The sequence below is a fragment of the Dasypus novemcinctus genome, chromosome 18 (assembly GCF_030445035.2).
Source record: "Dasypus novemcinctus isolate mDasNov1 chromosome 18, mDasNov1.1.hap2, whole genome shotgun sequence".
NCBI lineage: Eukaryota > Metazoa > Chordata > Mammalia > Cingulata > Dasypodidae > Dasypus > Dasypus novemcinctus.
Genome location: NC_080690.1, coordinates 74795819 through 74801818, shown reverse-complemented (window position 1 = coordinate 74801818; position 6000 = coordinate 74795819). Strand labels below are relative to the sequence as shown.

At 47.6% G+C, this 6000-nt stretch overlaps 1 long non-coding RNA gene across 1 annotated transcript in view; it reads left to right on the top strand.

Annotated features, from left to right (window-relative positions):
• The first annotated feature begins 1554 nt into the window (after positions 1–1554).
• The window catches only part of LOC131274219 (uncharacterized), a 92740-nt gene continuing 88294 nt past the window's right edge, over positions 1555–6000 (top strand). The window contains exon 1 of the long non-coding RNA XR_009181416.1: positions 1555–1606. This is a non-coding gene — a long non-coding RNA (uncharacterized lncRNA). The remainder of the gene's footprint in view (positions 1607–6000) is intronic.

Genomic DNA, 6000 nt, shown 5'->3' with positions numbered 1-6000 from the left:
TACCTTTTCTTCTTTGATGGTTAAGTTTATTTGTTGGAGGTTTAATTTTAATTGGTTTAGCCCTTCGATTAGCATTTCTTCTTCACTGTGAGTGATGAGGATGTCATCCATATAGTGGATGACGTAATATGAGGATCTAAGAGGTTCAATGGCCTGATTGACATAATTTTGGCACATTGCTGGACTGTTTCTCATACCTTGCGTTAACACGGTCCATTGATATCTAGCATTAGCCCCTTGATGATTGGGCAGTGGAACCGTGAAGGCGAACTTTTCGCGGTCATTAGGATGCAGTGGTATGGAGAAGAAACAGTCTTTGATGTCAATAATAAGTATGTGGTATTTTTTGGGAATAGCTGACGGGTGAGGTAGCCCCGGTTGCGGGGAACCCATTGGTTTTATATGCTTATTTATCTCGCATAGGTCATGGAGGAATCGGTATGCCTGTTTGTCTTTTTTGTGTATGACAAAGACTGGGGAATTCCATGGGCTAACAGAGGGTTCTATGTGTTTCAGGTGTAGCTGCTCTTGTACTAATAACTTTAAAGCTTCCAATTTATGAGACGGGAGAGGCCATTGCTCAACCCAGATAGGTTCCTCTGTGTCCCATTGAAGAGGAACGGGTTGAGGTGGTAAATTACGAGCAATGGTGCTTAGAATTGGGGGTGCTCCATAGACCCAGGGTGCTCGGTGGAGATGATAGCACCGCTTTGTTCGAGGATATCATGGCCCCATAGAATAGTAGGGAGTTCTGGCACAATGAGAGGCTGAAATAGCCCTTTGTGTCCATCTTCGTCCTCCCATGGAATTAATTTCCTAGTCTTTTGGGAGGGCGCTTCCCCAGTGGCACCTTGTATGGGAGGACCCAGTATGGTTTCCCATAGGTGTTCATAACAAATGGGGAAACAGGAGACTTCAGCTCCGGAGTCAAGGGTGCCATGAAACCATTGCCCTCCACATTTTCCTCCAACTTTTATGGCTAGAAGAGGTTTATTTTGGTGGATGGGGATGGACCACATTATGGCTTTGGTGGTTTGCGTGCAGGGGGGGACCCCTTGGTTGTGGGGCCGGGGGGGGGGGAACCCCTTGGTTGTGGGGCTGGGGCCCGCCCCCTTGGAAGTTTAAAGGCTTGCTGTTCTTATTTGCGCGTGACCGGCAGTCTCTGGCCCAGTGATAGCCACGCCCGCACCTTGGGCAAGGAGTGGGAGGCCCTGGAGGCCGATGGTTAGAAGGGCAGGGTCCTTGGGGGCAGTCGCGGGCGAAATGGCCCATTTCCCCGCATTTAAAGCAGCCTCCGGTAAGGGAGAGGGCCTCGGCCAGGGATGAGGCCAAGGTGTCGGCGAGGTTCTGGGTGGAATGGTTTATGGAGGTGGCTAGGGTGGTGGCTAGGACTTGGGTGGTTTGATCTAAGTCTTTGCACGCCAATATCCATTCATGTATGTCTTTATCACGCACAGGCAAGATGGCCTGCTTGCAGGCCGAGTTTGCCCCTTCTAGGATAAGTTCCCTAGAGAGGGCTCGGCAGGCCTGATCATTTTCTACTTTTTGTTCACAGGCCTCTTGGACTCGCGAAATGAAGGCTGAGAAGTCCTCGTCCTTCCTTTGGGTAAGTTTAGCGAGACCATCAGTCTTAATAGCCGAGCAGCTTTGAAAGGCTCACAAGGCAACCAAACGGCATTGATCCCAAAAGGCGGCAGGCGCCCGGGCGTATACCCCAGGGTTGGCAAAAGGCCCGGTGCCTAAGAAGGCCTCGGCCGGGAAGGGGACGCCGTTCTGCAGGTTGGTGGCTGCCTGGAGTTCGGCTTGGTTCTGGAAATGCGCGCGCCAGTTGACAAATTGACCGGGAGTTAGGATGGCGCGGGCAACAGAGAGCCAATCGTAAGGGAGATTTAAGTGAAGAGAGATGTCATCGAGGAGCTGTCTGGCGTATGGGCTGCCGAGACCGTCCTCTTTCACTGTCTCCCTGAGGCGTTTGACCTCTGCGCGTTCGTGGGGGTACCAAGGGAGGGGGCGCTGTGGAGTCTGTTGGATGTTGAGGGGGAAGAGCTGGGGGAAGCTGGCTGAAGGCTGAGCAGAGCCACTCGGGGCAGGCAGAGGTAAAGGCTCCTGACACATCATTTGGAAGTGCGCAGCGGGAAATGATGGGGAATTATTATTTGGCTGCGACTCGAGACTGGTGGGGAACGGCCAAGGGGCAGACATGGAGGAGCCGGTGTGCGGGTATGGGTTGGTTAGTCCTAGGCAGGTGCTAGCCGCCTGGGCGAACGGGGTGGTTGCAGCGGCCCCACCCTGTGGACAGGGAGGGTGGGGGAAGTTGGGGACTTCCTGTGCTGTGGCAGCAGAAAGTTCAGGGTAGAGTGACGTAGCCGCTGCGGAGGGAGGTGGCGCCTTCCCCGGGAGAGGAGATGGGGGGTGGCCGCTTGGGTCCTTGGGCGTGGCGAGCGGGGAAGAAAGCGGAAGTGCGCCATGTTTGGGCTCGGACGGGGAAGAAGGCGGAAATGCGCCATCTTGATGCTTAAGCGGAGGTGCCGATGGCTCAAGATTTTGCACTTTAGGAGAGAGCGCCTGCGGCTGCGTGGGCTCTAAGAGATTGTTAAGCTGGGACACGAGGGAGATGGAGTCGTCGTCCCTGTCGTCAGTGGGGTTGGCCTCCTCGCAGCTGTAAGCCGCGGCGGGAGGAGCAGCTCCTTGGAGGCAGGAGCGAATGGTGATGAGGGTAGGAATGAGGCCAGGAGGGAAACGCTTATTTTCGTGCTCCATGGCAGAGGTGACCCGATCTATGAGCACACGATAAGTGTCTGTGTCCCAGAGGTTGGTGGTGGTAAGCCAGGGGTTAAAGGGAAGAAGGAGGCCCCAGAAGGTCTGAAGCTGACGGGCTGAGACCTTACATCTGTGGCAGTCTAAGAGGGCAGCAAGGGCCTGAACCTGCGGGCTTTGCTGCCAGGAGAGTGAGCTCCCCATCCTAGCTAGGGGAGGTGCACCCGGAGGGGTCCTTACCTGCTCCTGGACGACTGCGAGCGGTCGAAGCCAGGCCCCACGTTGGGCACCAAATGAGGTGAGGAGCCCCCGCTTCTCTAGACAGGGGGCTCGGGGTGGGGAGGCGCAGGCGTGAGAGGATGCACAGTGGCTCGAAGGACAACTGCGGAGACGAGGCGGATGGTGCAGGTCTGCTTTATTGCAGAAGCGCACGCACTTTTATAGGGTACCGGGTGACGTGTAAGCCGCTCATTGGCCCAGCCACCGGAGGCCTCTGATTGGCTACCCTGGGCGGTTGCTAGGGAAAGGTGAAATTTAGGGGGACAGTTTTTTTCAATGGGCGGCTAGCAGGGTTGGTGAGCTGCGGAGATGGACAGAAGGCTTGAGGGGAGGCGTTGGCCACCTCGACCCTGATGCCTTCCAAGGGAGACGGTTTCCGATCTCATACCTTGGATTCTGCCAGGCTTGCCAGCCACACCTGTGCCTGCCGGGGAGTAAATACTCCCTCAAAGGGAACATGTCCACAGGTGATAGGCTAGTCTTGCAGGTGACAGGCGTCCAAGGAGGGGATTGGCTGAAAGTTTGCGCTAGGTCTGCAGAGTTTCACGCCTTGAGCATGCGTGCTACTGTGTTTACCAGAGTTGTGGCAGGAAGGGGAGAACAAAGGAGAAGAAGAAGAAGAAAATGGCAGGGCAGTGTTGTGAAATCCGCCATGTTGTTGGAGGCTATAAACAGACCTCACAGCAGGTGGCTCCCCACAATACCTCCTTTCTCATTTCTTATTTTGTGTATTTGCATTTTCTTTCCTTTTTTCTTTGTTAATCTCAAAAAGGGTTTGTCAATTTTATTGATCTTCTCAAAGAACCAGCTCTTGGTATTGTTTATCTTTTCAAGTGCTTTCTTATTTTCTATTTCATTTAGTTCTGTGCTTATCTTTGTTCTTTCTTTCTTTCTTCTTACGGTGGGGTTACTTTGTTGATTTTTTACTAATTCCTCCAAATGTGCAGTTAGTTCTTCAATTTTAGCTCTTTCTTCTTTTTTGATATATGAATTTTTGGCTATAAATTTCCCTCTCAGTACTGCTTTTGCTGCATCCTATAAGTTTTGGTATGTTATGTTACCATTATCATTAATTTCAAGGTAGTTATTAATTAATTTTGATATTTCCTCTTTGACCCACTGTTTTTCTAAGAGTGTGCTGTTTAATTTCTGTATCTTGTGAAATCTGGGCCTTTGGCCCTTGCAGATTTCCAGCTTCACTCCACTGTGGTCAGATAAATTGTTTTGTATGATTTCAATCTTTCTGAATTCATTGAGCCTTTCTTTGTGACCTAGCATATGCTCTATCTTGGAGAATGATCCATGTGCACTTGAGAAAAATGTATATCCTGCTGTATTCGGGTGTAATGATCTGTATATGTCTATTAGATCCAGCTCCTCTAATATATTGTTCAAATATTTTGTTTCTTTAGTGATTCTCTTTTGAGATGTTCTGTCCAAAGTTGATAGTGGTGTATTAAAATCTCCCACTATAATTATAGAGGCATCTATTCTTTCACTTAACTTTTCCAGTGTTTGCCTCACATATTTTGAGATGCCCTTGTTAGGAGCATAAATATTTATGATTGTTCGTTCTTCTTGAGAGAGTGTCCCTTTCACTAATATGTAGTATCCTTCTTTGTCTCTCACAATTGTTTTGCATTTAAAGTCTATTTTGTCTGATATTAATATAGCTACTCCTGCCTTTTTTTGGTTATTGTTTGCTTGTAAGATTGTTTTCCAACCATTCACTTTCAGCCTCCATGAATCCCTGGGTCTAAGATGTATTTCTTGTAGACAACATATAGATGGGTCATATTTCCTTATCCAATGTCCCAGTCTGAATCTTTGGATAGGTGAGTGTAATCCATTGACATTCAGTGTTATGACTTTCAAGAAATTATTTATGTTAGCCATATTTTGCTTGAACTTGTGTTTGTCATATTTTGTTTTTTTCCTTCTCTTTTTGTCTTTTTTTTTGCTCTCTCACTCTCCTTCAACTCTGCCTCTCCTGTTTTTTTCCTCTCTTCCTGCAGAACTCCCTTTAGTATTTCTTGAAGGGCAGGGTTCTTGTTAGCATACTCTTTCAATTTCTGTTTATCTGTAAATATTTTGAACTCGCCATCATTTTTGAATGCTAGTTTAGCTGGTTAGAGTACTCTTGGTTGGAAAATTTTTTCTTTTAGTACCTTGACTATATCATAACACTGCCTTCTTGCCTCTGTGGTTTCAGATGAGAAACCAGCACTTAATCTTATGGAGCCTCCCTTATATGTGATGGTTTTCTTTTCTTTTGCTGCTTTTAGAATTTTCTCTTTGTCTTGAGCACTGGATAATTTGACAAGTATATGTCTTGGGGTGGGCCTCTTGGGATTTATGATGTTTGGGGTGCGTTGTGCTTCCTGGACATGTACATCCATCCCTCTCAGTAGATTTGGGAAATTTTCAGCCATTATTTCCTCCAACACCCCTTCTGTCCCCTTTCCCTTCTCTTCTCCTTCTGGGATGCCTATAATACATATGTTTGTGCATTTTGTATTGTCATTCAGGTCCCTAAGTCGTAGCCGGATTTTTTCTTTTTATCGATCAATTCTACATCTGTTTGATTTCAGATGTACTGTCTTCCACATTGCTAATTCTCTCCTCTGCCTCTTCTAATCTGCTGCTATTTGCTGAGAGTGTATTTTTTATTTCTTGGACTGTGGTGTTCATTCCCATCATATCTGTTATCTTTTTGTATATGTCTGCAATTTCCTCTCCAAGTGTTTTCTTCATATTGTTAATCTCTTCCTTTACTTCATTAAGTTGGTCTCTAATATATGTTTTGAGATCTTTAATTACTTGTCCGATGTTCTGCCCCCCTTCCTGGTTTTTAGTTTGTTCAATGGATTCAGCCATGTTTTCCTGATTATTGGTTTGGTTTGTAGTTTTTTGTTGCTGTCTGGTCATCATTTTATCTTGATGGGTTTAATCAGTTCCTTAGCT